Raw genomic sequence first — 22,432 nt, 5'->3', positions numbered from 1 at the left:
AGCTTAACAAACATCTTACTCCCTTTTTCTCAGGGAAACAAAGCCAGTTATCAGTGTCCCGTGGAAGCAGGTAGGGTTTTGGATCGTTTTGCCCTTACAACTGTTCAATCATACAGCAGGTAGCAATAATAAACCTAGTGAAAGTAGAAAAATAGGGTGACTGAAAACGGCTCATTGAGCTTTTCACTGTAGAACGTCCGTTGCTTCCCAATTTTCGTTTGTATCTCTGAAGAAATCTCCTCACGCAGAGCTGGGAAGTAGGTAGCATGGAAGTTTGCCAAGGGAGTAAAACTCTTTTGCCAAAACTTAGACCGTCTGCTCCTTTGTGATTTGATGTTGATAGCAGTAGTGGTGGATGTGAGACATAGGGAAGTTTGCACTGGGCAGCCTCAAAAATGCACAGAAAGTTGATGTTATGGGCAACACGCTGTGTTCTCTGAGCTCCTTCCCAGAAGGTGCCTGGGAACTCTCAGTTCATCAAACACTTTCTTGGAATTCCAGTCTATAATATAGATTATGAGGTTGGGGGTTTGAAATATACTAAATGATGGATAGATCTTCCTTCCCCCTGGCTCTTCGTCCTGTTTTAATACAATCACCCTACGAAGAATTCTGGAATCTTCAAAACAGGTACCTCTTCTTCAGCCTGAGAGGAAGCATTCCGTCAGCTATGGCATTTGAGTGGGTCTGTGTAATCTCATTTCCACAATGATCATTGCAGGACATTTCATATGTTAAAGATAAGCAGTAGGCTTCCTTTAGCCCCCAAATCCCCAAATCGCAGTAAACTCACTGCATAGTGATCATTCGGTTCATGACCTGTGCGCCGGCATAATCGTGTAATCCTTCCTCATTATCCACAGTTAGCCTCTAAGAGGCAGTTATATGCAGGAATATGATACCTGTTACTGGGAGGATGACAGAGATGCCCAGGATGAGGTTTCAACTCTACCTCCTAACTGAAAAGTCAGAGGAGACCTGCAAAAAATAGTTACCTGCAAAGGAAGTTCACTTTTTTTTGAAGTTTTAGAACTGAACATTTATTTCAGTATAACAGAGAAATAATTATCCCCTGGGAGGGGAGGGCATATATTTTCTTTAACACACAAGTGAATGTGTTTGTTAATCATTGGTATTTGACAGGAAGACGTGAGCATTCCTATTTGTGGGCATGTTTGGTTCAACTTTAGGCTTCTGGTAAAAGTCTGCTCTTGGTTTGCTCCCATGCGGCTGGCATAGCCCGAGAATTATTCCTCGTGCCCAGTTCTGGAGCTCAGATCAAGGTTTCTAACGTCTGGCTTTTATCCTGATCATGTTAAGTAACTTACACCACAAAGGGTGCCCAGACATGTACCAAGGTGAGGTGAGGAACTGCAGAGTCGCTCTGCGAACACAGCAACCTAGCCCGGGAGGGAGTCCCAGCAGTTCTGGGAGAGAATTTCTTCCATGTGCCATCGCAGGCATTATTAGGGTCTTAGGGTGGAAAGAGCATGGGCTCTGGAGCCAGACAGGCTGCGGTGGGGATCTCGGCTTTGCCACTCACTAGCTGGAACTATGGCTGCCTCCTTAGCCTCTCTGAGAAAGTTTACTTCTTTATTCAGCAAAAGTGTTGCATGCCCAGTGGGTGTGAGCCCTGGGCTGATGTACTGGTGAAGACAGACAGACACAGGCCAGCCCTGAGGTACCTGGAAGGGAGGTGAATGCCACCCCCTCTCCCTCCAGCCTGCCTGGAGCATTACCCCTTCCAGCCTTTACATTGCTGTTGCTGGTTCCTATATCAGAAAAGTTCTTCCCTCAGCTCAGAGCAAGTGTGTCTCCCTCTAATTATTTCAGGTCTCAGTTTGGATCTTATCTCCTCAGACAATTCCTTTTTTTTTTGGCTGCGTTGGGTCTTCGTTGCTGCATACGGGCTTTCTCTAGTTGTGGCGAGCGGAGGCTACTCTTTTTATGGTGCGTGGGCTTCTCGTTGCAGTGGCTTCTCTTGTTGCACGGCATGGGCTCTAGGCATGTGGGCTTCAGTAGTTGTGGCACATGGGCTCAGTAGTTGTGGCTCACAGGCTTAGCTGCTCCGCGGCATGTGGGATCTTCCTGGAGCAGAGCTCGAACCTGTGTCCCCTGCGTTGGCAGGCGGATTCTTAACCACTGCACCCCAGGGAACTCCCTAGGAAGAATCTTGTATGTTCCTTTAGCTGAAATGGCAAGGAGGAATCTGGTCCCACCAGCCAACCATTGGCATTTGGTCAGTAGGGTCCTCTGTGAAGCAGACACCAAGATGGAATTTTAAGTGCAGGTGAGTTTTTTGGCAGGGAGGGGCTGCCCAGGAAGGATAAAGAGGAGAGGGAGAAGGAGTGGGTGGGGAGAGCACTGGGACCCCAATGCAGCTCTGATGCCTCTAAAGAAAGGGAACCTAGGAGGACTGGCTGAAGGCAGCTCTAGGAAAGTCTTGGCTGGGACCTTGGAGAACGCCAGGGCCAAGACTGCCCGTGAGAGGAGTCCTCTGTTGGGCAGCACTGGCCCAGCCCTACCAGGTGTGGTCATTGGCTAGAGCATCCCAGCGAGAGCGGCCTCCCTGTGAGCGCCGAGGTGTGCCCGAAGGCATAGCAGCTTGTCTCTAGAAGGAAGATCTTAGGGGTGTCTCCTGTGGCTGGTCCAGAGGTCGCATCTTCCTTCCAAAGACATTTTCCTCATCACCTTGCCAAAAAGTTGATGACTTGGTCCTCTCACTTTTTTAAAAATGCTCAGAACTTCTTACAGTCACTGCTTGTTCCTTTTGTGCATAATTATTAAGTGCTTCATCTAAGTACACCATGAAGCTAGGCAGAGAGAAAGCACAGCACGCGTGGACCAGCCCTCCCTGAGTTTGTAGACACTCAGGAGAGATATATGGTTAAGCATGTAATTACATTAAAGAGTGAGGAGGGACTTCCCTGGTGGCGCAGTTGTTAAGAATCCGCCTGCCAGTGCAGGCGAAACAGGTTCAATCCCTGGTCCGGGAAGATTCCACATCCCGCAGAGCAACTGAGCCCGTGTGCCACAGCTACTGAGACTTCGCTCTAGGGCCCACGAGCCACAGCTGTTGAAGCCTGTGCATCCTAGAGTCTGTGCGCCACAACAACTGAGCCTGCATGCTGCAACTACTGAAGCCCACGTGCCTAGAGCCCATGCTCCGCATCAAGAAAAGCCACCACGATGAGAAGCCCGTGCACTGCAATGAAGAGCAGCCCCTGCTCGCCGCAACTAGAGAAAGGCCGCACGCAGCAACAAAGACCCAACGCAGCCAAAAATAAATAAAATCATTTAAAGAAAAGAAGAGTGGAGAGCAGCAGAAGATTTAACTTAGACTTGGGGATATAGGCCGGGCATTGCAGACAAAGTGACCATGAAGACCTGAAGAGTGCATAGAGGTTGTCCAGGCAGAGAAGGGAGTATAAGGTCCCAAGCAGCAGCAGCACAGAGGTGGCATGTTGGAGACTCTGAGCTCTGGGACCTTGCTACTCTCGTGCAGGGGAGCTGGGGAGAGATACCTAGAAACCTCTTGGAAGCAGAAAGTGCTCTTTCTTTTTGTTTTGTTTCTTTTTTTATAAATTTATTTATTTTATTTATTTATTTTTGGCTGTGTTGGGTCTTTATTGCTGTGTGCGGGCTTTCTCTAGTTGTGAGCAGGGGCTACTCTTCGTTGTGGTGCGCAGGCTTCTCATTGTGGTGGCTTCTCTTGTTACGGAACACAGGCTCTAGGGACACGGGCTTCAGTAGTTGTGGCGCATGGGCTTAGTAGTTGTAGCTCACGGGCTCTAGAGCTCAGGCTCAGTAGTTGTGGTGCACAGGCTTAGTTGCTCTGCGGCATGTGGGATCTTCCCAGACCAGGGCTCGAACCCGTGTCCCCTGCAATGGCAGGCGGATTCTTAAACACTGCGCCACCAGGGAAGTCCCAGAAAGTGCTCTTTCTTAGGTGTTCATTTTTCTATGTAACTTGTGATTTTTATAAACTTGGAAGCATGAAAAAATATAAATAGAATGAAGAGAGGTAATTTGCCATTGATTCTGGTCCTGTCTATCCATTGAGCCATAGGTGGAAGCATTAAAATGTATCTAATCAGGGATTTTATATACGCTACCGCCAGCATACCCTGGAAAGGAAAAGAAATTGTGACTTTTTTTTTTTTTTTTTTTTGCGGTACGCGGGCCTCTCACTGCTGTGGCCTCTCCCGTTGCGGAGCACAGGCTCCGGACGCGCAGGCTCAGCGGCCATGGCTCACGGGCCCAGCTGCTCCGCAGCATGTGGGATCTTCCCGGACCAGAGCACGAACCCGTGTCCCCTGCATCAGCAGGTGGACTCTCAACCACTGTGCCATCAGGGAAGCCCAGAAATTGTGACTCTTATTCATCACTCTGACCCAGTATATAAGAACCAGGACTTGCAAGTAGCCACACCTGATAGAAATATTGGTTTCAAGGAGCTTAGTCTAATTCTAATGTTTTCAAAACCCACTTAAAAAAAATAAACTTGTGGGGCTTCCCTGGTGGCACAATGGTTAAGAATCCACCCGCCAATGCAGGGGACATGGGTTTGATCCCTGGTCTGGGAAGATCCCACATGCCACAGAGCAACTAAGCCCGCATGCCGCAACTACTGAGCCCGTGCATTGCAACTACTGAGCCTGTGCACCACAACTACTAAGCCCGTGCACCACAACTACTGAAGCCCGTGCACCTACATCCTGTGCTCTGCAACAAGAGAAGGCACTGCAACAAAGAGTAGCCCCCGCTCGCCGCAACTGGAAAAAGCCTGTGCGCAGCAACGAAGACCCAATGCAGCCAAAGATAAATAAATAAAATTTAAAAAAATTTAAAAAGCAATCCATTTCAAAAAATAAAATAAAACAATAAACTTGTATGTGAATTTGTTTAAAAATGTACCAATTACCCAATTGACCAATGCTAAGTAATGTACATTATATCCTCTGTCAATTAAAAAGGATGTATTATTTTTCTTTCAAGTTTTTCGATTACCTACTTTCTATTCTTTTTCATAATATCCACCCAAAGAAAATCCAGCAGACTGTACATGTACCTAGTCTAGAACACTGACCACTCCCTCATGTCAATCATCTAAGAAAGATCCATTATTTTGTTTTTGGAAGGAAACTTGCTAGTAGTGATTGTTTGATTGTTGAGCTTTGACTATCCGCCCCTCTTTTTTTTTTTTTAATATTTTTACTTTATTTTTATTTTTGGCTGCATCGGGTCTTAGTTGTGTCACGCGGGCTCCTCGTTGCGGCGTGCGGGCTGCTCTCTAGTTGTGGCTCGCATGCTCAGTAGTTGCGGCGCGTGGGCTTAGTTGCCCTGCGGCACGTGGGATCTTAGTTCCCTGACCAGGGATCAAACCCACCTCCCCTGCGTTGGCAGGTGGATTCTTAACCACTGGACCACCAGGGAAGTCCCTGTCCCTCTTCTCTCATCGCCTTGCTTGCTGTCCTTTCCTCTTCCACTGAATGTACTACCTTAGTGCGTAGGAAAGTATCTTCCTCCTTCACGGGAAACATAAAGGGGACAGTTAGAAATTGCCTCAGACACCAGTCAGGACGAGATGGCTCTTCTCCCTGTCCACCCTCCCCAGGCTCTTCTGAGAAACTTATCAGTGAAAGTACAAATACATTATCACTCGAGAACGCCTTTCTAGTGATGTCACAAAATGAGGCTCTTGCAAGCTCTCCTTGTTAAAACTCACCAACAGAAGTTGGGTCTATGAAAATCAAACTTTCTTTGCAGAATACCTCACCCAGTTGTTGACTAGTTTAGTCACTGGTCCCACTTTGGGGATATTTTCTACCCATCTTCTCCCCTGCCCTGGGATGCTCATTGTCAACTCACCAGATCTATGGACAAAGTCCTAGAATAGTTAGACTCAATCCAGGCATCTAGCAGAAAGGGAGGTAATAAAGTAAATCTGCACATACATGTGACTACCCGGCCAAGTGTTTTCATTTGGTGGTGAAAGCTGGAGCGTCTGCATCTGTTCTTTTTTCCATATCCCACCTGCTAGGATTGAGGTTTCTATAATCAAGACTACCCTGGAATAGACTCCAGTCATAGAACAATCTGAATTCCTTCTAAAGCAGTGGCTAGGCTTTGCCTTGTCAACTGCCACTGCATCATTGGCCACAAATACATGATTTTAAAAGAAACTAGCCCTGGGACACAGCACTGCTGGCACTCCAGGACAACCACTGTGGGTATGAAGGTGGCGCGGCCTTTCCAAAAGCCGTGTAGCCGTTGCTGCCAGTTACACGTAGGCCGTACCCTCTGAGCCGGCAATTCCACATGTAGGTATATTCCCAAAACAAATGGCTACAAAAAGACCTGTACACAGGAGCTTTGTTTATAATAGCCCCCAAGTGGAAACAGCCCAGATGTCTACCAAGGGGAGCCTAGATATTCAAGTTTTAGTGTATTCTTACAAGGGAATAGTGTGCAGCAGTTAAAAATGATGATTTACACAAAAACAAAAGAATATGTACTGCATGGTTCTGTTTATGCAAAGCTCAAGAACAGACAAAACTAATCTCTGCCGATAAGAGTCAGAATAGTGGTGTGAAGGGGTACGTACAGTGAGTGAGAAAGGACTCAAGGGAATCTTCCCAGGCAGTAAAAAAAATACTATATATCTTGATCTGGAGGATGATTAGATTACATAAATATATTATAAGCACTACACTGTTCCCTTAGATTTGTGCATTGGACTATTTGCAAACTAAAGAACAGCCCATGGATATTATACATTAATTTCTCAAAAATATTACACTCACGAAGCTCTACAATAATCTACCATCACGCACCAGACAGTCAAATATTAAAAATCCTGACAGTGTCGAGTGTTGGCAAAGATATGAATGCTGGGAACTCTCGGATTTTCTGGAAACAGTTTGGCAGTGTCTAGTCGAATGGATTCAGTAGTCCCGCTGCTATGTATGTCCCCTGGAAAAACTCAGAGAAAAGCGCACCATGAGGGACTTTCCTGGTGGCACAGTGGTGAAGAATCCACCTGCCAATGCAGGGGACAGGGGTTCGATCCCTGGTCTGGGAAGATCCCACATGCCGCCGAGCAACTAAGCCTGTGCGTCACAGCTACTGAGCCTGCGCACCTAGGGCCTGTGCTCTGCAACAAGAGAAGCCACCGCAATGAGAAGCTCGTGCACTGCAACAAAGAGTAGCCCCCGCTCTCTGCAACTAGAGAAAGCCCGCATGCGGCAACAAAGACCAAATGCAGCCAAAAAATTAATTATTTTTAAAAATACATTTTAATTAATTATTTTAAAAAATGCACCATGAGCTGTGTATGAGAATGTCTGTGGCATTGTTTTTCTTAACTGCCCAAACCATTGTTTTTCCTAACTGCCTCTGATACCTATCGTTAGCAAGCTGGATAAATACAACAAAGTGTAGTCATACAACAGAACAGTTCACACCAGTGAAAACACGTGGAGTCTCGTGGCTCACACCAACATGGGCACATCTGAAAACTGTAAAGTGATGCAAGAGTCTGAAGAACGCACAAGGTGTTCTTGAACAAGTGTTCACAAAATGGGAAAACCTAACCTTGGTTCCTTAGGAGTGCACATGTAGGTGATAAAACTACAAGCAAAGCAAAGTAATGATTATTTAAAAACAGAGGATGGTGGTTACTTCTTGGAGTGGGATGGGGAAGTGAAAAGGGCCTGGCCCCGGGAAGGGTGGCAAGTCTCCCCCTGTTCAGAGTGGTGGTTACTCCAGGGTTCACTTTAGGATTATTGGTTAAAAGTATGTTTATGTTTGCACACCTTTCTGCACGTGTGTTAAATTTCACAATCAAAGAAGACAATGATAAGTATTAGAAAGTCAGAGATTCAGCCATTGCTTTCTTCTGGGAGACATCGAGTACCAAGTGGCCTCACAGCAAACAAAGAGGGGAGTGACAGCATTTTATTTTTTCTTTACCAAACTTTTTATCATAAGTACCCCTGACAGGTTGTTTGTTCTCTCTACAAATTGATTGTAGACCAGAGAAAGCACTGTGGCTGCCTTGGGATTGTATCATTAAGCGATGACTTTGGAAGCCAATACTTCCTTGTGGAATTTAGAGAAAAGAAATCAGAAACCAAAGGGATGGGGTGGCAGGTGACAGGTCTGAAATCAAAGCCTCCTCATTGTTACTGGGCTAGTTCATCCTGGCTCTGTACCAGGTCAGGGTATGATTAGCCTGACAGGCATCATTAAATCCTCCAGAAACCCTCTGATGTACAGCTCTCGTATCCCCCATTACGTAGAAAGGCAAGTAAGGCAGGCAGGGCCTGGGTGACTTAAACCAAGGTCTTCGTGACTTGAGGCTGACTCTTGTTATTCCCAGGCCATCTGCTGCTCTGTTCTTGGCCAGGGTTACCATTTGCATCTTTTGGTTGACTGAGGCTCATCATATAGACTTGTTAAAGGGGCAAGTGAAGAAATACTAATACTAATACCATACTCTCATCATTCCAACACCATTTTGATTATCCCTGGAGTGAAGATCTCAACATGAACTTTCTAAGACTAAATGGCTGAAGCTTCTGAAAAATATCTTGCATGGACTTTGGAAGAAGAAGACAAATCCTAGCTCAAGGAACATTTGGAACAAAGTAAACTATTAGGTGAAAATGGCCATCTGTGTTGTTGCAATCCAGCAGCAAGAAGATGGAGCAGAGATGAGTTGGTTTGATTTGAGGGATTCTTGCCTGTTTTGTGTCAGTGAAATTTAAGCCCCTTTGATCACAGTGTCCATCCATCGTGCCTAATAAGTGCTAGTTTGGGTGTTGAGGGTAAGATGATCAACTCGATTTCCTCTGCCTTTGGAAAAATTTTGATCTCATGAGGAATCTTTCCTTTTTTTTTGGTCCTTGCCATTCTTGGTGACGGTCAAAGAGACTATAATTTGCCTACAGAATCATGTCATGTGTTCACATGAATACAGCAATTGGAACTTTGAAATGAATTTATTTATTTATTTATAATGTTGATTTTTATTTTTGTCTGCATTGGGTCTTTGTTGCTGCACGCGGGCTTTCTCTAGTTGCAGTGAGCGGGGGCTGCTCTTCGTTGAGGTGCGCAGGTTTCTCATTGCAGTGGCTTCTCTTTTTGCGGAGCACGGGCTCTAGGTGCACAGGCTTTAGTAGTTGCAGCTGCAGGCTTCTATAATTGTAGTACGTGGGCTCAGTAATTGTGGCACACGGGCTCTAGGGTGCTTGGACTTCAGTAGTGTGGCCCACGGGCTCGGTAGTTGTGGCTCACGGGCTCTAGAGCGCAGGCTCAGTAGTTGTGGCACACGGGCTTAGTTGCTCCGCGGCATGTGGCATCTTCCTGGACCAAGGATCAAACCCGTGTCCCCTGCATTGACAGGCAGATTCTTATCCACTGCACTACCAGGGAAGTCCCTGAAGTGAATTTTTATTAAAAATCTGCATTATGGAATACCTTTAGAGAAATGAAATTTTATTACTTTTCACTTGAAATTTGACTCTTAGGAACACTGCCGAACAGAGATTCTAGACCAGCACTTCAGAGTTCAGGCTGTCTTGGATTTGCACGCTGGCTTTGCAGCTTGGGAGCTGTGTGATCCTGTACAAATTGTTGGCTCCCTCTGTCCTTGAGCCTTCCACCTGGGAAAATGACAGTTGTGAAAGTATCTGCCTCATGGGTATTAATGCTAAATGCTTTAGAACAGGGAAAGTACTGAGAAGGAAGGGTACCTGGAATGTGTCCAGTGTCCTGGAAATCAGAGATTAGGAAATACAATCTGTAGGCCAAATCTGGCCCACTGCCTGTTTTTGTAAATAAAGTTTTATTGGAACACAGCCATGCCCATTCATTTACTTACTGTCTATGACTGCTTTTACACTGTAACGGCAGAGTAGTTGTGACAGAGAGACCCTCTGACCTGCAAAACCTTAAATATTTACTCTCTGCTTCTTTACAGAAAAAGTTTGTCAACCCTGCCATGTCTAAACGGTAACTATTGTAGCTCTACTAATAGTCTTGCCTTCACAAAGTGGTTTGTTTATTTGGGGACAGTGTAAATACCCACTCAGGTCATTACCTAACATTTGATACACTTTACAGAGATGGGCTTCAGTGTTGATATGGCCCATATTGCCACATCATCCAGATATATTTCAATGAAATTAAAGGGGGTTCTGTTTTAATGTTCACCTTCAAGAAAGAAATTCACATCTTCTCCCTTTTGAATGGGAAACGCAGTGCTATATTATCTACAGGCCACTGACAGTTTTGAGCATCTTAACACGTGACAAAATTTCCCCCTCTGAAATTTATGTTTCCAGCGTCTCATTACATGGAACTTTCCTGAAGTGCGCTATACATACGCAGCACCCTGGTCTCGACTAATAGGCTCAAGTCTGTTACGGATCCAGGGAGGGCAGATGCTTATCTGAACCCCTTTGATCTCAAAATCTTCTAGAAACAGGCGTTCTTAAGCCATTTCCACAGTTTCCTGGATTTCGGTTTGTCAGAACACCACCATAGATGTGCGCTATTTCCATTTCTTTTCTTAGTCAAAGCCAGGAAATGGGATGCTGTGGGGCACTAATAGTGTTGTGAACAATCATGTTGAGTCAGAAAAAGACTTCAAAAGTGATTCCTTTTAGGTTAATTTGAATTTGAGGCTAGTTCTCGGTTAGCCAGCCTCCTTTGTCAATATGTCATCATTTGAACAGGATTATGGGAACCCAAGGAAATGCCCTTTTCCTGGTTGTTTCACTGGGGTGTGAAGAGCAGAGAGTTTAAAAATATGTCTCCAGTTATATACTGTGAAAGTGCTCGCTAAAGTGCTCGGGGCTGCCTGGTGTGACCTTCTTACCCTGCTCTACGCATGTCATCTTGGTATAGGAGAAGCAGGGTCGTATTGTGGCTGGAGAACCCAGGCTCTGGGTTTGAATACCAGTTCTGCTTTTGACTAGTTGTACAAGCTGCACAAATCACTTCACCTCTTTGTGGTTCTGTTTTCTTAACCATATAAAGTGGCGATAGTAATACCAACCTTACTGGTTTGTCTTGAGGAGTCAGTGACTTACTGTACAAACTTGTGGCTGGTACACGGTCAGCACCCAGTGTCAGCTGTTATCACTGCCATCCCCCCACCCTCACCCCCAACAAGTTGTTGTTGTTACTTGTTGATGTGACTCTGGTGGAGGCCATGAGGTGACAGGAGATGATGGTGGAGCTCTGAGTTCTGCCCCGTCACTACCCGGCTATTGAACTAGAATGTATGTTGCTTGACTTAGTTGGGTCGTATGAAAATAAAATGAAGTGATGAAGAAAATGGGCACAAAGATGATTTGGGATAGCCAGTCCCTTTGAGACCAGGGTATAGGGTGGTGGACCAGGGACCAGAAAGAAGGTGAAAGGAAGAAACAGAAACATCTGTTAACCCCAGGCTATGTGCCTAGCTCTACCCAGATATTCTATATAGAGAGTCTCATTTAATCTCAGCAGTAGCCCAGGGAGAGAAGAATGCTTAATCCATGGTACAGATGGGTAAACTGCGGTTCACAGAGATTGGCTCATTTGTCCCAGCTCGTGGCAGTGGAACAGTGACTTGAACCCAGTTGTAATGGACTCAGATGCATTCTGCTGGGCCAGTTTCCAATTCTAGCATTGACTGTCTTCCTGATTATTGTCAAAATCACTTAACTCTGGTTTCTGCCTGGGTTTCTCCTCTGTGAATTAGGTCATTGACTGAGCACCAAAAGGAAGCTAAACGAATGTACACACCATGTCAGTTATGGCCACCAGAGCCAAGTGGGGGAGAGAGGCAAGCAACGGAACTGTTCAGTGATAATACTGGGGTTTTGTCACTGAATAACTCTATAATTTTGTTTGTTTGTTTGTTTTGCGGTACGCGGGCCTCTCACTGTTGTGGCCTCTCCCGTTGCGGAGCACAGGCTCCAGACGCGCAGGCTCAGCGGCCATGGCTCACGGGCCCAGCCGCTCCGCGGCATGTGGGATCTTCCTGGACCGGGGCACGAACCCGTGTCCTCTGCATCGGCAGGCAGACTCTCAACCACCGCGCCACCAGGGAAGCCCATAACTCTATAAGTTAAACGTTATGTTCATTTCCTTAATTGTTGACAACACTCTGTGCTCTTCGTGTAGTTTCTCTTTGGAAATGTTAATGTCAACATATGCTTTGTTCATACATCAACCCTTAAATCAAAATGCTACATTTGACCACCTGACCACCAATAAACTCAAGGAGGCTAGATGTCTTTGAACCTGGGTAGAGTGGCTATTTCATGGCCTTGGAGTGCCACCCTGGTTCCTTGAATACAGGAGTCTGATTAATCAGGTGAGCTCTCTTCTGCTCAGGCCGCCCTTGCTCAGACCCTGAAATAAGATGCCGTAGTTGGGGCTTCTCGGCTCTTCTCTGGACTGTGCCCATGCAGAAGGCCATGGGGTGTGTATTAAATCCTCTGCACCCTGGTGGAGAGTGTTTCGGAAGCAGAAATAAGCTCCACACCTCTCTATGTCCTCATGTAGTTTGCTCCGTTCATGCTTGAATAGTACTGCTTGTTGCCATCCCTTCCAAATACCCTGCCCTTCACAGAGGAGCAGGTGTCAGCAAACTTTCTTAGTAAAGGGATTAATGGCAAGTATTTTAGCCTTTGCCGGCCATCCATTCTGTGCTACAACTCAACTGCACAGTAGTAGCCTGAAAGTGGCCACAGACCATGGTATGGCTTTGTTCCAGTAAAACTTGATTTACAGAAACAGGTACTAGGCTGAATGTGGCCTCGGGGCCCCAGTTTCCCCACTTCTGACTTAGAGCTACTTAGTGACTTAGTTTGATCAATTTTTTTCAGCCACGTATAAAGGAGCTACTGTCTCAGGCCCTGTCTTAGGTGCTGGGGATACAGTAAGGAGCCACAGTCTTGACGTAGTGGAGCTTCCAGTCTGCTAAAAATAAAAAAAAAAAAAACAACTATCACTAATCAATTACACAGCCTGTGAGGGAGACCCAGGTCTGTACAGCTATGACTGTTGGCAAGGTCACAGCCCTCATCATGACTTTGAAACCTACTTCACAGGGTTGTGAGGCCTCAATGAGAGAAAGGCCACAGCAGGGCCTGGCACCAAGTTCATGCACCGTAAATGTGAACTAGTAAAAAGACGTGAACTACAGAACATCCACTGTGTGGATGGAGTCTAGGGTTCAGGTCAGTGGAGGGTAAACTGAGGCCAGAGAGTCCAGTCATTATTACAGATGGGAGTTTGCTGCCACCTGGCCTTGTGAGCATCTTGCACTGTGATCATAAAACAGGCTCTGGACCCAGCTTCTAGTAGACGCAGAAAGCTGATGGGGACCTTTGATGTGAGTCCTGTTGAATTATATCAACATCCTATTTCATCAATTCTGTAACTCTCATGTCTTCATATTTTTATTGAGATGTAATTGACATATAACATTATGTTAGTTTCAGGTGTATAACATAATGATTTGATATATGTCTATATTGCAAAATGATCACCACAGTAAATCTCGTTCACATCCGTCACTACACATAGTTACAATTTTTTTCATTCATATTTTAACAACTCTAAAACTAGGACGCACCTTCCAGGTGATACTGTATCATTGCTTAATTAGCAACTTGTTGCCTTTACTAGTGGCATTTGAAATAATGGTGCATGTTACGATTGATGGTGACACGGATATGAAGAAATCTAGGATTTATTGGTTATTTAAAATACACCAACTGCTGTGTTTGTTTGTTCCTTCATTCTCTTTTCACAAAGATTGGGCATCTACTATGTTCTGGGCGGTGTTTTTGTTGCTGGATGTACAGAGTGAACAAAACAGGCAAAGGCTTTGCTCTTGTGGAATTATCCAGCTCTTGGAGGAGACAGACAGTAAATAAGTGAATGCATCTGGGAAGGAAATAAACCAGGTGTGATGTAGATGGTTAATAGCAGCGGGAACAGCCTTAGATGGGGCGCTCAGGGTTGGGTGTCAGGAGATGAACTGAGATCTGAAGAATGGAAAGGAATCACCCATATGGAGTGGGGGTGGGAGTAGGGCAGGCATTGTAGGCAGAGGGAACAGAAAGGTGAGAAGGAAGGTGATGGTCAACAAGGGAGAGGGCAGAGAGAAGATGGGTTGCAGAGTTAGCAGATCATGGAGGGCCTCATGGCCGTGGTGACGAGTTTGGATTTTATTCTAAATGAAGTGAGAAACCACTGGATGATTTTGAGCTGGGCAGTGTCAGGGTTAGATTTATGTTTAAAAAGCTAAATGAGTTTTTCAGTCTTCAGAGAGATTTCCTCAGCTGATCATGTTTATGTCAGCTGCAGGTGAGGAACTGAGGGCCCAGGGGTACAGAACTGGGTAGTAGAAAGGGATACCCAGACTCCCTCCCCATCTCACTGTGTGGTCTTGGTTCAGTCACTTTCCCTCTGTGGACTTCATTTTCCTTATTTGTAAATGAAATAGAACTAGCGTCCTTTGAAACTCTTTTGGGTGACTTCCCCAGGATCCCCTTGTTGTAACTTCAGTGTGGTGCTTTTTCCTTAAAATCATCTGCCATGAAGTCTTGCAGACAGCTACACCTTGAAAACGGTCCAGCCCCACTTCATTGCCCTGTCTTTGCCGTTTCATCCTCCTTATTGATGAGAGAGATGATGTGAATGACAATCAACATCCAATCAGATAGAGCAAGTTTTATTTCTTATATTTAGGTCAGAAAATTAGTTCCTTGACTCCCTCTTCCACCATCTTAATTATAGTGTAATGCTCTCTTACTCCCTGGTGGCTTCTAGATGCCAAGCTCCTTAAGTCCCTGGATTCTGGCCTTCAGGCTCTTGCTTTCCATCCCGACCTCCCACTTCCTGATGCTGTTGGGCAGGCCCTTCTGTCACCAGCTTGTCAGACCCGTGGCCCCTCCCAGCCCATCGTGCCTAGTCCAGGCTTAACCCAGAGCTGCTGACTCTATGTCTAGTGTTTTGGCCTCTTCACAATTTTTAGCCAAATTCCAGATTATCCTTAACCAGCAGCTGATGTTTTCCTCCTAGAGCTGTCAAATTTGGGGCACTTGAACTTTTCTTCCACTTTCCCTTTTGCTCCACTTCGCTCCAGCCACACACCGGGCAGAATCCCTTTGCAGGGGCATTTCTCTGTGCCTGGAATGTTCTCCCCAGGTAGCCACCTGGCTTGCTTCCATCTTCAGGTTTTTCAATCAAATGCTTCCCTCTCAACGAGCCTGCCCTTTGACACCTTTTCAAAACAGTGGTCAGGGGAGACCTCATTGAGAAATTTGTCATTCAAATATGAGTAAGTTGTTAGCAGCTGAAAGGCATTTGGTCTGCAACCAGCCATGCATAGAGCAGTGAAAAAAAATGTTCCAGGCAGCGTGAAGAGCCAGTGCAAAGGCCCTGGGGTAGTGTGATCATGGACCAGCCAAGAGGTCAGTATGGCTCAACCTAAGGGCCAGAAAGTAGCAGTGGATGAGGCTGTAGAACAGGGAGGAGCCCACTGACACAGTCCTCATAGAAACTGGCTTCTCAGGTGTGATCAGCATTATTTAAAATGCAGAATCTCAGTCCCCATCCCAAACCTACTGGCTCAGAATCTAGAGTTTAACAGGCTTCCCAGGTGATTTGAATACACATTGAATTTGAGCAGCACAGTCATGAATCTTCTCCCATTTAGCATGACCTAATCCCCAGTTTTTTTCCACTGTCACTCTCCCTACCTTCCCCAATATGAAGCAGAAGGCGATTTTAAGGAAAAATTAATAACTTTTCCTTATAAAAATTTTGGGAAACCCTGAAGAAACCAATCATTGGGCTAAACACTGAAACTTGGGCTTTCTGTTGTTAGTTCATTTTATATACTTCCCTAAAATTGGTTGATTCCTGGTTTTGGGGATAGGACTGGTGTTCTTCCCCTAGAGACTATCACATTCTGTCCATATGCTTTCCAATGAAATACTTTGTTCATTTGGGTGTGTGTGAATATTTTCAGTATAATTCCATATTTCTCGATTACTGTACAGTTTTCATCTCTGTTGATCATCATGTTTTATAAAGGCTTTCTTTTTTCCTATATAACCAAAGCATTGAAAATATTAGGTTATTAACACACTGAAAAATGCAGTCAATCAGATGATTATCATCTAATGTTTTAATGATCACATTTTTAATCCAATTATGCATGTTTGAATCTTTCAAATTTTCTTTAATTAAAGATTGCCTCCTAGCACTGCTATCAGAAATAAGAAATTGAACAAAATCGAGCCGGATATAATTTAATGTTGAAAGGAAACTGCAAGGATAACTGGGCCGCTCTGGGTTTAATGGCTGACCATGACTTTAAAGCCCTCATACAGAATTTTCTAATTGATAAGAAAAATTTAATCATCTCCTGATATACTCTGTTTGCATTCAAATAAGGTATTTCTTTTTCTAAATAAACCTCCCCTAACTGATTATTCATATTGTCGTTCAGAATGCTTGAAAATGAAAGAGTTGGGTGAAATGTAGACTACTTAATATAGTGTGTATTTAATATAAAAGTCATACATTATTCATAATTTTTGCAATTTGAATAACTTCGAATTTCGCATCCCTGTTTCTCATCTTTTTCTTTGATGAACAATTAATTATTAAAATATAATATTGTCTGCATACAGCACTGGGATAGTTGAAAGTGGAATATGAGATTCATTCCTTTTCAGTTCTTTTAACTAGTAATGCACAGTACTTGCTTATTATGGTATAATGGAATGGATTGTAGGATAAGTAGAGTATCTCAAATATTCTTCTCAACTAGTTAACTGTCTGGGATAGGAATGTTTCGAATTCAAATTACTAATTAGAAGAAAAGTTGGAGGCAGAGTGCTCTGATCTGGATGGCTTTGGAGTCAACTGCCCTTTTATAATAGGATTCATTTAACAAGTATTTATCTGTGCTTATTCTATGCTAGACACTCTCCTAAGCCCTTAACTACTGTTAATTCATGTAATACTCTCCTGATACGATAAACCTCCAGATGAGGTCATTATTATAATCCCATTTTACAGATGAGGAAACAGTGACAGAGAGGTTAAGTAACTTGTCTTAGGTCAGAGCTTTAAGTAGACCAGTTAGGATTCAACTCCAGGGACCCGGCTCTAGCAGTCCCTCCGCTTTATAACATGTACATTTATTAAGATTTTCTTAGTGGCAGAGTTTAAGTTTTTAGCTGAAAAGTACCTTCTTCCTTCCTCCCAGTGGTGGTACTCAGGAACACCCAGTCTTGGGTCCAGCCAGTTGAGTGCCTTGTGGCTTCTGTGAACTTTGTGGGCAGTGCCAGAAACACAGGGGTACCATTTCCAAAGTTACTTATAACAATTAAATATTATGAGCACCCCATTTGCCAGTGGAGCACTCCTATGGGACTGAGCAGGACATGGAATTTTTAGAAAGATCAGCAAAAATCAATGTTCAAGTTGAACTTAGAAAAGTCAAGGGAGAAAGAAAACAGCTCAGGAGTTCATTCTGTAACGTAGGTTCATAAAATAAATTACCATTAGTGATGGGGACCCCTGCACATGTGGCATGCCCCACCCCCAGTTGTTGCTGTGGCTCTCAAGATGACTTTCTAACACTTGCCCCCCACCCTCCTATACTTGGCTTGCAACCAGGAGGGCACAATATGGCCCGATGGCCAAAGCCATTCCACTGACTGTTTTTGTATGGCTCCTGAGCTAAGAATGGTTTTCACATGCGAACCCTAATTAAGCGAAATGTTCTTCCCTCCTTTCCCCGCCCAAAAGAATTCCTTTCTTCTCATTAGTAGATGTATACTTTTTAAATTGGCCTCAGTTATTAGCGTTTTGAACATTGTTAATAAGGTTGTAGAAGTGTGTTTCTTATATAAGTACCTATGTAACAACTTCGATTTTGCCTCTTGGCCCTGCAGAACCTAAAATATTTCCTACCTGGCACTTTACAGAAAACATTTGCTAGTCCCTGGCTTAAAACACAAAATAAGCTGGCTGGCTCTCAGCCCAGTGCTTGCCTTGATAAGTGAGGGCTTATAATGGACCAGAGATCACAATGGACCAAGTGCTTGCCTTAATAAATCAGGGCTCACAAGGCACTGTGCTAAAGCCCCCCACATTTATTAGCTTGATTAATTGTCACAGCATCCCTGAGGGGTAAATAATCTTGGTATTCCCATTTTACAGGTAAGGGAAGTAGCTGAGAGAGGTTAAGATTTTCTTCCCTAAGGTCACACAGCTGTTGAATATCTGTTGATTCCGAAGGTCATGCTAGAGCTTTGACAAAGAAAACTAACCTGCAGTGCTCAGATTGATGGAGACTGTGTCAGACATGCTGTGCCTTTGAGGCATTAGTAGTGCAGTTAAAAAAAAAAACACATGCACGACCATTCAAGGAAGTGCATGGCTATGTGAGATATACATGGCTAGGTCTTGGTAGCTTAGAGTAATAATAATACTAGTGGTAATAAAACAAGTAATAAGAATTAGAATGAGAATCATATCTATCATTGATGAGATGCTTACTCTGTTCCAGGCTCTTTCTGAACCCCTTTCTTATGCTGATTTATTTAATCTTCGCAACAGCCTAGGAAGGTATAGTAACTAAGGTCATACAGCTCACAGGTGGAGGAGTTGGGATTTGAACCCAGCAGGCTGAGAATCTGCTCGTTTCACCAGTCCCTGTAAGGGATGGAGAAATGAGGTGTTGATGAGGTCTTCAGCGTTACGTGATATTTCCTGCTCCCAGGCTTACTGTTTCAGATCCTAAGTGGTGTCTTTGAAGAAAGAATCCCATCCCAGTCTCTGTTTTCTCCCTAAGTTTTTGACCTTGGGTCCATTACTTCTCTCTGGTCTCCCATTTCCCTAGCTGTAAAATTAAAGAATTGGACTAGGGCTTCCCTGGTGACACAGTGGTTGAGAGTCCGCCTGCCGATTCGGGGGACACGGGTTCGTGCCCCGGTCCGGGAAGATCCCACATGCCGCAGAGCGGCTGGGCCCGTGAGCCATGGCCGCTGAACCTGCGCGTCCGGAGCCTGTGCTCCGCAACGGGAGAGGCCACAACAGTGAGAGGCCCACGTACCGCAAAAAAAAAAAAAAAGAATTGGACTAAATAGGTGGTTTTCAAAGTGTCCCTGGGTTCCCAGCTCAGCTTCAGCCCCGATGGCTGCACTTTGGCTGTTTGAGTTGCCTGGCTCCTGTGTAAGATTTGGTTTGAAGAAAGGGTTCTTTGGTTCCCGAAGCCACTGACCTAGGGTGGTCTAAGGCCCTTTCAGGTCTCAGAATCCTGAGATCCAATGGCAGTGATGGTGGTGGAATCAGCAAGTAGTGAAGCCCCTCCCTTTTCTGTCCCCCTCACCAGCTCTACCCACCCCGCCACTGATCTGATTACACCTTCTAAGCAATTAAATCAGAACCTGCATCTGAAGCCCTTGGGTTGATCCAGGACAGAGAAACCCTTCTGCATTTGTAGCAGTGGTCACACCTGCAGTTTCCATCAGTCCTTGCTGAATTCAAGAGCCCATACAAGCACTTACGGGTCCTGTTCCAGCTGAAACGTGTTCCCTTTTGAAATCCACCCACTTCAGATCGGTGGGGCAGGTGTTTCTCATTTATCTTTTTCTATAAAGCCACAGCCTCTTCCTTGAGTGGGTGCTTTAGATGGGGGCTCTGGTGCCTCGGGCTTACAGGGGTTGTCCTGTCACTACCTGTCTGCATACAGCATGCTTAACTGCAACCCTAATATTGGGTCAGGCCCCGAGGGGAAGACTCTAAAGGTTTTCCGGTCCTTCAACCTGGAGCCCTTGATCCTAAAGCAGGTTAGTGTGCTGCGGGGTGACGCCGGGTTCACCTGCCGCGTGATGGAGAAATGAAGGTGGCGATTTTGTGGTTCATGATGCCAGGGCCTGTGCACCTTCTGTTGCCTGGGGCCTCTTGTTGACTATTTGCACAGCCCAGGAAGTGCAGCAAGCAAAGGCCAAAACGGTTCCTCCTCTCGGCCAGGCACGCTTACAGAGATTTCCCCCATCCTTAGGCTACTGGTAACCAGGTTAAATTAAAGCCCAGATTTGCCAGCGGCAGAGGGGTGAGTCTTTCCTTTCCAGCCTTTTGTCCCGTAGAAACTGCTTTTGTCATTCTGATTATAGAACCCTATGGTGCATGTATTAATTAATACTTAATTTTTCCCTTTAAAAAATGAACTGAAAACCTTTGTGAGACTCAGGTAAGGTTTCTGAGCCTTGTGAATAACTGCGGCCACTTTACTGTTCACTGGTGACCTTGGGCTTAGTGATTTACCCTCTCTGGGCCTTAAGTTCCACATCTGGAAAATTGGAGCATTAAAAGTACTTACTCCATAGGGTTGTAAAGTGAAAGGGTGTGGTGATGGCTTAAGAATCATGAAAGCCTGAATTCCAAAGTCAACTACATTGTTGTACGTTCCAGCTCTGTAAATTGGGGATGGTAATACTTCATGGGACTATTTTAAGTATTAAATAAATCAATCTTTGTAAAGCTCTTAGAACAGTACCTGGCACATACAGTAAGTGCTGTTTAAATGTTTGCAACAGATGAGTTCTCAGAAGAGTGCCTGACATATAGTAAAAGCTAAATAAATATTAAGTTTTGTTCAACAAATCTCTACCAAAAGGAAATGGCCATTTTCATTATTCTTTTTTCTTTCTTTCTTTCTTTCTTTTTTTTTGCGGTACGCGGGCCTCTCACTGTTGTCGCCTCTGCCGTTGCGGAGCACAGGCTCCGGACGCGCAGGCTCAGCGGCCATGGCTCACGGGCCTAGCCGCTCCGCGGCATGTGGGATCCTCCCAGACCGGGGCACAAACCCGTATCCCCTGCATTGGCAGGCGGACTCTCAACCACTGTGCCACCAGGGAAGCCCCATTATTCTGATATAGTTGATTTCTGCTGGGTTTTTGCCTTAACCCCCAGTTACATAGACCTTTTGCGTCTAAGGATACACGTTTGCCCAAATACGTATACTGCTTGTTCTGTATGAAGGAAAAGGAGGGAGGAGGCGTGAGGCTGGGAATAATATTCCTGGAAGTCACAGGAGTGTCCATGAAGTAACCTGGAGCCTTGAGGTCCCCGAGAAATGTCCAGGGGCACATGGAGGAGGCCATAGGGGAGCTAAGGCAAGCCATTAGCAGGACCGTAATAGCCTTATTACATCCCCAACAGGAATGAGGTGGGCATTCCAGACTTAAATGCAGGGCTAGACGTTTGAAGACCCAGGTAGAGACTAAAACCCTCTCTGATTTGTGAAAGAAGCTGGATGATCTTCTGGGTCTGACTGAAAGTGTTATAGTATAGTGCCTAAAGTCTGTTGCACTGCTGATTCGTGCCTCAGGACCTTTGCACATACTGTTCTCACAGCTTGAAATGCTCTTCTTTTCGTCTTTTGCCCCCACAGTTCAATATTCACCTAGTTTACTTTAGCTTCTTCAGTCTGAGTCAGAATTGTGCAAGCTCTGGTGTCAAGGTGCAAGGGTTCATATCCCAGCTTTGCTATGTAGGAACTAACCTCTTCTCTAACTTGTTTTCCTCGTAGAGTTATTGTGAGATATCATTGTTGGGTCCCAGCTTAAATGTCATTTCTTCTACTTAAGGGAAGACCACTCCACTTTTGTAAAAAGAAGCCTATTTTCAGGGCCATCATTTTGCAAGTTCAGGGCCGTGCCTTGATCTGAATAAGCCTTGGGTGAAACCATAATGAAATGTAACCAGCTTTGGAATTGCACTTTACCATTGGCTTACAGTTTTCTTTTCCTACTTAATCTCTCATGGGAGTCCCAAAGTTCGTTTGCCTGATTATTAGTTCATAAGGATTAGACGGAGAAGGGGTCTGTGATGAAACAAGTTGGGGTATAACTGAATCACTTTGCTGTACACCTAAAACTAACAGAACATTGTAAATCAACTATATTTCAATAAAAAATGTTTAAAAATTAAAATCAACGTTAAAAAAGACTTAGTACGGAATAGATATTAATATATAAAATCTCTCGTTAATGATTTTCATTTTGATTACATGTTGAAATAATATTTAAAATATAATGGGGACTTCTCTGGTGGTCCAGTGGTTAAGACTTCATGCTTCCAATGCAGGGGGCGTGGGTTCGATCCCTGGTGGGGGAACTAAGATCCCACATGCCATGTGGCACCGCCAAAAAAAAAAAAAAAAAAGAAGGATTAAATAAAACGTATTATGAAAACTGAAAAAATATATATTGGAAAGGGGCAAGTTAAACAAAACCAAGTCTCTTTCTTTTCTGCAGCATTTAGTGACTTGACTCTGCCAGTGTTTCGTCTGTTTCCTGGGGGAAGAGGGAGGGCCTGAAGTGTTGCCCAGTGC

The 22,432-nt window shown here is 44.7% G+C and overlaps 1 protein-coding gene across 5 annotated transcripts in view; it reads left to right on the top strand.

The window, feature by feature from the left end:
- Nucleotides 1–22,432, top strand: part of PTPRG (protein tyrosine phosphatase receptor type G) — a 733,896-nt gene that overhangs the window by 559,046 nt on the left and 152,418 nt on the right. The window lies entirely within an intron of this gene.

Source organism: Globicephala melas, chromosome 11, assembly GCF_963455315.2.
Source record: "Globicephala melas chromosome 11, mGloMel1.2, whole genome shotgun sequence".
NCBI classification, from domain to species: Eukaryota; Metazoa; Chordata; class Mammalia; order Artiodactyla; family Delphinidae; genus Globicephala; species Globicephala melas.
The sequence above is the reverse complement of the archived record's forward strand: the minus strand, read 5'-3'. Positions and strand labels throughout refer to the sequence as shown.